We start from the raw sequence: 12,314 nt of genomic DNA on the forward strand, positions 1-12,314 counted from the left end.
CTACTCCCTGAGACATGCGACGATAATTGTAGATCACAGATACATGCAGCTACAAAATGTATGAGTATAGATAATATGACATTATTAAATCTTCTAACGCAGAGTGTATCACAATTTGGAAATTCACTTCAAAGCTAAATGATAGAGGATTTCTGGGGGATACTTCTTTCGTTTACTATTCTTCATCTATTTGACAACCCTTGCCCTTTCAAAATAAGGAAACCTTCAACATTCCAATAACAGTATATTTGTTAAGTAGCACTAACTATAGTCGAAAATGGGTCGATGCTGAGGCAAATAATCTTAATGTTATCTTTTATAACATCTATAAGGGAGGGAAGATAAACAGCTTCATCTCAGTTTTATCAGTTTCCATTCGGGTTATTGTCGTTAAATCGATAATTTGATATTTGTTGTGTTTGTTTTGATGACCTTGGCAAATGGGCATTTGTGTAAAACAAACACAGAAAATAGCCAACTTCTACAGGGACAATTAAGCATTGACTACATGCTATTGAAATTGTATTGGAATATTTTAAGGATCCATGTATCAGTTCAAAAAATGTAAATATGCATTGGAGACTGACTTTAGTTTTGTAAAATTATTTCTGAAAAGAAAATCAATAAAGGAGACATAAACAACAGTGTTCTGAGTGTTACAACGATCAGCAGGGCTAGATGGGATTCGAACCATATTTTAGATTGATATACTATTGCTCAGTCTGATCATCGAAATTGTTTTGGTCCAAGCTGTGCTACAGTTTTATCAAAAAAGTGAAATTCAATATAAAAAACACCGTACAGTGGGACAAGGACCCTTAAGGGTTTTTATTCTCCACTAGGCTAATTCTGAACAATTCATAAATCACAGTATGGTTTGTGTTTATTATCTGATCATAGTCAAAAAGATATGTTAATATCATACTGCAGACATGGCCTTTATGAGTATGAAGATACATTTTTCATTGTAATGTCTTTGAATATTTCAAAATGTTTGCAGCATCTATGCTACTTTTAACGCAAACGTTTTGATAAAAACACAGACTTTGTTAGATTCTTTTCTCAATTAATTAGAATTTGAAAGGATCAGAGAAAAATAGAACAAGGTATACCAAAACATCAAAACATGGAATAGAAAAAGAACGAAAATTTTGATATGAAAAGGTCAGAAAGGCAACAGAGACAGCAAAGTAATACATTTTTATATGAAAATACAACGTTGCTCAACGTTATACAAGAGGTTCCACTGATAATTCAATTGATAACGCTGGCGCGTTTTGAAATCTAACCATAATTACTGCCATTATAATCTTTACAAGGTGGAAAAATTGATTGTTCACATGTTAAATTGATATTCATTCAGTGTTAATTACACCCTTCACATGCATTTAGCATGCATGTACAAAGACTCCTTTGTACCAATCGTTTGTTGTCATTTTCAGTTTGATGGCGGAAGTCAAAAAAAAATATGCTAGCATTAGACATGATATTGATGCATACAAGTCTTTAACAAATTGAAAGACATGATCGTGAAATATTTATGTACTGTAAAGCGTTTTAGAGTGGCTTATGTTAGCTAGATAGGTCGCTATATCAAATGATGTATATTATTATTATTATTAACTAGCATATTTGGGCTAGTACACTTCCGTTGACTAGTCAGTTTTACCAGTTACAACGTTAATATAACAATCTGAAGTCCGGATTTTGAATCCAGGTCTAGCCCTACTCAAGCGTCATGTTTAGAGCACTGTTGTAAATGAGTTATTGATTTATTTTTACTTAATCGTTATTATTTTTCATAAAAGTTCCGTCAGGTATTGCTTTCTTTTCAGAAATGCTTTTCAAGGCTACAGTCATGTTTCCAGTACGTAGTTACAGTTATTGACAGTGGAACGGGGATCGTTAAGGGATGGTATGGTAGATCGTGCCTAAACAACTTGCTTTATCATTGGCCCAGATTCTACTACTGTATATTAGTATTACTTATTTTATCAATATTATGATAGAAATGGTTTTTAATAACAAATAACAGAGGGGCAAGTGTTTGTCAAATGAAATAGAAACAGTTGACGAAACAAATCTGAACGCATACTTACAGTTAAAGTCTCTGTCAATTGTATAAGAATGCTCTAACAAAACTAACTGACCTGGATGCTTCTATAATCATCTGCATATTATGCTTCATATACACAGAGGAAGCATCAAGTGGTGGGAAAATTCACTGCAAAGATATTCTAAACAGGGAGTGAATTATTAGGAATGATTAAATGTACATAGATATGTGTGGGTTCAACGAACTTGTGATTGGAGAAAGAATTCTTCCCGTCGCAGTATTTTCAGGGTATCATGGAAATCACAAGACTTGCGGGTGGAGAACCACATCAACATTAATTTTAGGACAACATTCTGTAGCCCTTACTATGATCAGTTGGAGGATTCAGACTAATCTGTTGATTCAGTCATGTGTCCCTGGAATTATCCCCAAGTCATGTGACTGAATCAGTCACATAGGCTGGCGGTAGGTGGTAGCGCCCTCGGTCTTGGTTCAAGTCTTGACTGGTGGCCGCAATGTAGGTGGCCTCTTTATTCCTGTCTGACGAATGATTAGTCATGCTTAATAAGTTTAAGTTTAGAATATCCGACATCTCTAGAATTCATATAATTGGCCATCCTGCTCCAATAAGCCTACATTTACTTGCTGAAATTATGATGAGATTGTTAGAATTAAGTCAGTTTTTTTTGTTTTGATGTTTTCTCTGTTTCTATTATCAGATGTTAAAGGTGCACCTTTGTGTGTGGTTGTGAGTGTGTGTGTGTGTGGTTGTGAGGGTGTGTGCGTGTGGTTGTGAGGGTGTGTGTGTGGTGGTGAGGGTGTGTGCGTGTGGTTGTGAGGGTGTGTGTGTGTGTTGTTGTGAGGGTGTGTGTGTGTGGTTGTGTGTGTGTGTGTGTGTGTGTATGTGTGTGTGTTTGTGTGTTACGTGTGTCACTGTGTCTCTGGAGTAATATTGATTTATTTTTTAAACCTCTTTTCATTAGAGATACAGAAGAAAATACTTTTAAAGTGTAAATTTTGGACTATTTGGGAATGAAAACTGATTATTTTGTTACTGGTCTATTTAGATGTCTCAGATGTTGTCTATACCTAAAGCGAATTAAGTACGAAAAGGTTAATATTTTTTTTTTGACAAATAAAAAGGTTCACCAGACAAAGTCAGGGAAACAAACACATCATAATGTGTTTGCATAGAATTAACAGTAATGACCAAGGTGGTATGCTTTTGTTTTGTACTAATCACAATGAATCACGCCAAAGGTACTTTGCTTTACCAATTAAGGGTTGATTTACGACTGTTTGGTGATGTATCTTTAACTTATAATTAAAATGTTAAAGTTTTTATAGCTACTCAAAATTGTATCGAATCAACAAGAAGATTTACAAGCAATTATAATTTAACTACATTTATATATCATGTAAACTAAATCACTCATCTAACCGGGTAAAACTCCATCAGTTACTTTCTTTATCCCTTATAACATATTCTATCTTTCTTTCTAAACAGTTTCTAATGTACATATTCACTGCAAAGTTATAAATGTATTTTCATATATTTTGTCATGAACGAGGGCTATGTTTAAGTACAAAAGTATTCTTTCTAAATCAGCAGAATGAATTGTCTTTTGTAATTGTACATGTTGATTGCCACGAACAATATATGGTTTAAACTAAGGTGGTATGTATGAGACGAATCTACGTACCATTTTCTTATCAAGGATATCCGTATCACAAAATACAACCATGCATGTATAACTTATTTTTCCAGCATGACTATAGCTTTGATAAATCATTTTTGAAGAGAAAAATATATCTTGTGGGACTTTTATGAAAATATATTCTTGTTCTGAGTCTAATATATTCTGCGGGACAAGACCGGAATTCGAACCCTAGCCTTCAGATTGCTACACAATCGCCAAAACCGATTGAAATACCTCGACAATGGAAGTGTACGAGCCCAAACTGTGCTTCAGTTATATCCGAACGGAAGTTAAAGGGAGGTTACTGTATATAGGAAAAATGGCAGTGCAGTGGGACAGGGATGAAAGTTAAGGGAGATTACTGTATATAGGAAAACACACAGTGCAGTGGGACAGGATGTTATGGTAAATAATCTACCGTAGATACAAATAATTACATGATCGCAAAATCGGCGTCATCACATTTATTGTAAAGCTTAGACCCTATGTGTAATGCTGTGAGCAAAGATCGAGAAAAGCAGCTGATGTAAGGAGATTGTAGGGTTCCTTAATTAAGATTGAGGTGGTATTTATGATCGACGTTGTAAACAAATGGCATGCTATTCATCATAAATCAAAATGAAAGAGACCTGTCACGGTTTTTGTTACAACATGAAAACAAAAACAAGTCTGCAAGAAGATAGCCCCAGCTCGTTACCATAAGATCCTACACTCGACCATTAAACTCAACAAAGATATTATCAAGTAGGAACTCAATTATTTTCACAATTTCATTCTTAATTCATTTTACTTCGGCCTCTTTCGTGTTCCAAATAGTTGGTATGCTGAGTCCAAGTTCGATTGAAATATCAATATTGCTCATGATCTCTCCTAACCGTTATATATTATCAATGTGGTTAGGGGGTGATTTCTTGTTCTTAGACGTTGCCAAAGTCCCACTTCCATGACTGTAAAGAAATATTGCAATCACTACATGTTTTAGTAATGCACTTTGTGGAAAGCTTCAATGCTATTTCCACCTTCTCATAGGAGTAGCATTCATATATTACACCGACCTGCTTTTCGTCCCGGTTTTTCAGCATGTTTTAAACTTTCACCAGAACCATAAGAATTCATTTAAGGATTACAAACGATTAATTTGAACTTCAAGGTAGACATGCTCTGTTTTCTGTATTAATTGTTGAAATGTCATTCAATCAATTTTATCTGAATACATCATTATTATAATGCTTGTGGACCTGAATTGTATTATGTTTTCAGATTATATTCAAGATAGCTCACCTCGGATGTTATCGACTAATGTAAAATGATATAAAAAAATCTCTGTAATTGACACAAAAATAAATATTAATAATATGGCATTATTCCATAGGATTATTCTTGATTAGCTGTCTCAAGCTTCAAAACTTCATTATACAAACAATTGAAACTTTAAAATATTATTATCAATATAAATAATACATCAATGTACTTGATTAAATCTGTATATGATAAAATAGTTATAATTTAAAATCGTAGATCTAGTAAAGGTTATGATTATAGGGAAAATATCAGTAATTCAATTAAGTTAAATATAGTGAAAGCTAACAGTACTTGCGATGCTTGATGGAACTGATCTGTTCCTCTTTCCCTTGTCTCATTAAAGCGGTACTCTATCATTTCATGATTAACCTCCGATAATGCTGCAAAAATATTTCTACTCAAAATCTTGAACAGTATTCCGTGTTATGGTTTGAATGACTTTACTTTCACAAAAGTAGTATCTGAATTGTTAATGAAAAGTGATTAAGCCGAAACGTATTTTTTGTTTTGTTTTGTTTTTTTATTTAATCCATTTATAATGTCTATTTTCTTGTTCGAATAAGATATTTTTGTATCCAATCTCTTGGTTATTTATTTTGGAAAAAAAAATGTATTTTATTCGTAGTAACCATTGTTGCTGTTAAACTGACCAACGAAAAACAAAACAATTTTATCGATATGTGTAACTACGATTTTATCTGTCTCGGGCTTAACATTACCCATATACAATAAACAAGAATAAATTTAACAACATGAATTCAGCTTTATTGCAAAAACACAAAAAAACATCACATTATCAATAAGACTTATTAGGAAAAGATTATCATTTAAAATGATTTTCAAGTATATAAACAGACACAACAACCATATGGATAACAGGGATATTTAAGGAATAATAACGCTAGTAAACAAGATATCCCGATCACAAGCGGATATCGCAATACCAATAGGGGATTTTAGAAACAATGAGTTATACCGATGGCAAGGATGTCATTTTGATCCTTTAAGATTTCAAAGAGTTATCAAGACCAGAATTAGATTTAGATTTTATCTTGGTATAATTTCAAAAAGTTATCAAGAAAATAAAAAGACGGTATGATGATAAACAGTGATCAAGATATCAGGACGAGATAACAAGATAACAGAGAGCATGATGTGATAACAAATTATTTTCATCTATATACTACTTTATACCACCTACCGGTAGCATAATAAATTCATTATCACTGGTTGTCAGTATGAGAGGAAGTTGAGAACGAATTAAGAAGAATTTGGAAAAACTTGAGAACGGATTTTCCCATTCCCATGCACTTGGGAACGTATTTTCTCAAAAAAGGACGTCTGCTCGCGCCAGATGAAGTCCGAAACCGGAAATAGGGTCAACACAAACGTGATCCGCGCAAGAAACAAATCCATCATAAACATTTCAATATCAAGTTACGGAAAAAAATTGGAAAAGCCAATGACGATAGGATTGTTTTAAAAATATTTTTCCACGTAGTTTTAAGGTTAATTGTATTCCTCCGCGCAAAACTTCTATTTGTTTACGTTTGTCAAGGCGATCGTTGATTATTGAGCTTAGAAGTCATTTGGAAAACGCGATGAGTTTTTTAAATGGAGAAATATATAAGGTAGTAGTATTTAGATGATAAATACTTTATCAAACAGTACTTCCAGTGTTTATCGTTTAAACAATTTTCTTATCGCTCGCACGTAGATAAAATCTCGAGTCAACCTGCGGTGGCCTCTAAGTTTATCCACGTGCTCGCGATGAGAAAATTGTTCTCACGACAAACTCTGAAAACAGTGTGATAATCTATAAATATCAAGATAACAGAGATATAACATTATGATACACGATAACAAGAATATAAATACTGGCCTAGCAAGGCCACTATAGCCAGGAAAAGGCAACAACAAAATATTACTAAATACAAGTACATGAACTCACATATGACACATTTGCTGATATCCGAAATGTCATATTTAGTTACCTCATATAGTTACATTTTTACTGACCTCAGAAGTGACAGAATCAATGACCACATAAATAACACATTAAACGAACTCAAAAATACCCAAAATAATTTGTTAACAGAAATGTTATATTTGATAGTCTCGAATATAAAATGGTGAAGAAATTATGCCTATGGGAATCTCTAAAGAAAAAACATTTGATGAATTCAAAAATAACCCATTTGATTAAAAAGAATTTTTTGTTATTAGATCACATAAGTGAATTAATTTTAGATCTCTGAAATTGAAAAAAATAAATATATAATGATTGAAGAAATGAAATACTTTATAGCCTCAAAATATTAGAAGTCAAACATTTAATTACGTAATAAATAAAACGTTTTAATTATGTCAAAATGAGTCTAATACATTCTTGTTTTACTTGAGTTAGAAACAAACCTTGCTACGTATGTTCATATCTCAGTAAACAGTCTATGGGATATCAGGACAAGGTCATGTCAATGAAGTGGGCTCAAAATAAATATGTGCAAAAGCAATGATAATTAAAAGAGTATGCATGTGGTTAAACTGTTGTCAATGGAGTTCAAACTGTAAACTACTTATCCTTTGTCTAAGCAGCCAGGGGACGGTGTTAAAAGATTTAGAGTAAATGCCATCAGCAAAACTGTTAAGGACACTTTTTATGGCAAAGAAACAAACAGTTTGAAATGTACATTAAATATAAATGATTAAAAATCTACGTCAAATATAAAAGAGATGTATAAAAAAAACATATCAGAGATTACTTTGATACAACAGGCGATACTATCGGGTTAGACATAATTGTTTTTTCTTTGATCATTCTGGGATATGTCAAAGAGTATCTTTATATATATCTAATTTATAAATCTAACCAAGTAAATGTTTTAACATTATAAACATTTTACAAATCAAAAGACCAGCTTCGCGTTTGAATGGTCTGGAACAGGAACTGAAATATCCTAAAACACTTATATGCAATGCTGACGTAACATCTTTGTATGGTGGACGTGACGTAAAATCTTATGATTGAGAAATACCCGCGTCTAAACCATATGATGAGACAAGAATGTATCTTGCCATTGACAGGTGTTTCCTTTTCTCCTACCACACACAGGCGTAGAGGTGTGAGTTAACCTTGTCTCACCCTAGGGTTGAAACAGGGGGATTTACCCCTTCATTATTTCTCATTATTACTTGCACATGTGGTAATATGGATTTTATTGTTGGATTTTCATCTCATGCAGAGTGTATATAATCATAATTATGTTATACACGTTCATCAGAACTCTATCCTTCGTCGTAGACAAGTAAAAGTATTGTTGTCAAGGGTAGGTAACTGTTCGTTTGAGCATAGTTTAATAAGTTCCTTCTGCAAAGATGGATCTTATCTATTCCTGTGCTTTGGTCAAGTTGTTTGGTGTTTATGAGTTAAATATTATAAAGTCAATCATATAACCATCAATTTAAAGAACACTATTGTTTCTAGAAATAGTCTCTAATTATAACCCTTAATAAGTGTATATATTCTGGGTAATAAATGTATGACAAATGCCAGGAGACATTTAACAAAGTCGGGGAGTATGTAGCCAGGTGTTAAAATACAACATTCAAATCATCGCACGTTATGCTATTTTTAAGGAATGTATATATGTGCACGTGCAGCACAGACCACCCGTCCATATACGAGTCACCGCCGTCTCACTCTGACTTAACCTCTCGACGGTAACACACATGGAACCGTCGAGAGCAAGATCCAGTCACTCCGTGCTTTGATGTTCCTAGTAAGTATTTATGTGTGTAAGTATAAAATAATATAATTCTAAACATAATCATCATTCGTCATATTTTATCATCGTATATATATTATTTCATAGTGTGAGCGATGTGGGAGTGTTAATGTATGTTTATTTATTTCATAGGTTTATTTGTCAACGACAATGAATAAGTACATCTTCTCATATAACTGGAACGGCGTTTGGAGTTGATATATTTAGAACCTACGCTTCACATGTAATAATAGTATGACGTCACGTCAACAATGTTTCAACGTCACGTCAACAACGCATTGCGTCTGTAACGTTAACATTGTATTATGTATATGATAAGGTCGACTATGTAAGAGAAGAAGAGTCAATCATCCCCTTGAGGTAGATGGCCAAGCCTCGTTTTTGTTAACTTAAGATATTTCCCCTGGGCTTGAGACTTTCCCCTATTAACCCAAAGGGGCTGAACGGTTCTATTAGTGTTACGGTAGGATTGCAATTTTATGACATCAGGCCAATAAAACAATGACCTCATGTCAATAATGCATTAAGTCTGTGACGTCAACATTCAATTTTATATATATGACATGGGTAAAATGGTAAGAGAAAAAACATTATTAATCCCCTTGAGGTAAGATTATCATCTCAATCCTTGGAGAAAAAATCTCTCGAATTAAGATTCTCCTTCTTCATTCCAGAAGTGGTGACCGATTCGAAGAGATATTTCTGACCGGTTGTGCAGGGTAAGAGAAAAATAATCTTGGATTAGCATCTGTAACTTGTCTATTTAGACATTAAGATGGCCAAATACTTAGCAACTACATTCAAGCCAGTTTATGAGACGACATTGATTTATGTGACGATACATAGAACAAACTGAAAGACAATCGAGATTTGTGATGGTCAAACAATCAATTAAGGGGTGACCAATATAAATAAATCCTACGCTATATTTCTGCTCCATTACAGCATATGTCACCTGTCTTAGTGAGCGGAAATTGAGGTCTCACGTTATTGACAGCCTGGGTTTCATCAAGGATGTCCCAAAGCGGCGTCATAAATGCCACATTGTAGAGTTAACATTAAAAAAACTCTTTTGTTAAACAGACATGCCCAGCACGTGTTCTACTTACGTAGCACACAATGCCTCAAAATCATATCAAGGCTCCACAAATAATATACATTATCCCATGCCTTTCATGTCAAGGTCATCGCTATCTCTCCAACGTGTTGGGACCAATCGGATGAACTGCTTCCTGAAGCCTGCGACCTACAGTCTTGTGAAATGGTTCATAGAATTGGCCCCAACACCGAGAGAAAATAATTTTGACTTTTTAATGTAAATGCATGAAACAACTATTATGTAACCTGAATAATGAAAAACAGCAAATGCTATTAGAAATTGTGTACATTATGAGTTTCTTTCAACTCTGGTTGTTGAGCGCGGATCTCATTCAGTCAGAGCTTACCAGGAAATAGTAAAAACTATTGACTGGTAGATGTGATTGGTTGTTCAAACGACGGTCAACCAATCAGTTTTCTTAAGCTTGCCAAGCAACAGTCAACCTGAACTCATTTTACTTGGTAATGGACAAATCATGACACTATTTGATATACAGCTAGGTAGCTTAACTTTTTTCTAATGCCAACGAACAACTATTCTTGTGATAAATAAGGCTGTGACTGGTGAATTTCTTCCATCAACACGGGCAGACCTATCAAATGCCTTATTGAATAATGAACCACGCAATGTACAGTGTAACAGTTGAAAAGAGAAATAATGCCTGAAAACAACATCCAATGCAGCAGAAGTGACATATGACTATGTTGGTATACATTGTATCGATGAATTTAAAAAAAAAAAATGGTGATTTTCGACCTTGCAACCAATATTGATACACATTATATTTAACAATTTAAAAAGAATCGATGATTTTTTAACTTACGTCTATTATTAACATAAAATGCTGGTATTTGTACAATATACATTGTTTTAGATAGTTTAAAAATGACGATTTTCTAACTTACGTCCATGATAATATTGAAAGCAATTAAGGAAGTAAATGTACCATGTAGTGAAAAGCAGTACTTGGACAACTTTTGATTTTCTTGGTGATCTTTGATAAGGTCGTTCATATTATGAAAATGACATGTTTGCTTATAACAACATAACTTGTGTTTTTTCATTTTACTTTTAGTATGCACAGACATCGAATCTATGATTCTACATAATTCAAAAAGGTCATATGCTTGAGTTGATTAGATCGTTCAAAAAATAAAAAAGAATTACCGATCTCAACTTTTAAAGTGATATTAGATTATGGTCCATTGGGGTGTTATTCTTTTTAGAAAGCATTAAGATCTTAACGGCACATTTATTCTGAATAAACCTGTTTTTCTTCAATGAAATTATTGCTTAATGATTCATACATTTGAAAATTAAATCAAAATTACTTCAAAAATATCTTTTGATTCTCATTGTTGGATAAATAGTTTATTTTATTTTCTTATTTTTTTACTGTGTTGAATTTATTAAAAACATTAATGTGACTGAGTATAATAAATAATATAAAGGACTATTACTGGGACAACGTATAACAAAACAATAAAGTAAGTGACTGTAATTGTGACGGCGTATAAAGAACTATCAAGTAATTAGCTGTACCTAGGAATGCGTATAAAGAATAATGAATGTATTGGCTGTAACTGTGACAGCATATAAAAGAATTTTAAAGTAATAAGCTGTAACTAGGACTGCATGTTACAGAACAATAAAGTAAATGACAGTTACTGTGACTGCGTTTAAAACAACAATAAAGTCATAGACTGCCAGTGTGACATTAATTGACTGTATGGGGACTGCCTATAAAAGAACAATAAGGTAATTGACTGTATGGGGATGCCTATAAAAAACAATAAAGTAATTGACTATAACGGGACTGCCTATAAAAGAACAATAAAGTAATTGACTATAACGGGACTGCCTATAAAAGAACAATAAAGTAATTGGCTATAACGGGACTGCCTATAAAAGAACAATAAAGTAATTGACTATAACGGGACTGCCTATAAAAGAACAATAAAGTAATTGGCTATAACGGGACTGCCTATAAAAGAACAATAAAGTAATTGACTATAACGGGACTGCCTATAAAAGAACAATAAAGTAATTGGCTATAACGGGACTGCCTATAAAAGAACAATAAAGTAATTGACTATAACGGGGACTGCCTATAAAAGAACAATAAACTGTAATGTGGGTGCCTTTAAAAGAATGATAAAAAACCGACTGTAACTGAATTTTATATAAAATAACAAAACTGTAACTAACCTTAACTGGGACTGCCTATAAACGAATAAAGTAATTGACTGTAAAGGGGATTACCTATAAAATACAATAAAGTAATTGATTATAACGGGGATTACCTATAAAATACAATAAAGTAATTGACTATAAAGGGGATTGCATATAAAAGTAAATACAATTATTGACTA

This window comes from Mizuhopecten yessoensis, unplaced genomic scaffold (genome assembly GCF_002113885.1).
Source record: "Mizuhopecten yessoensis strain PY_sf001 unplaced genomic scaffold, ASM211388v2 scaffold3961, whole genome shotgun sequence".
Lineage (NCBI taxonomy): Eukaryota > Metazoa > Mollusca > Bivalvia > Pectinida > Pectinidae > Mizuhopecten > Mizuhopecten yessoensis.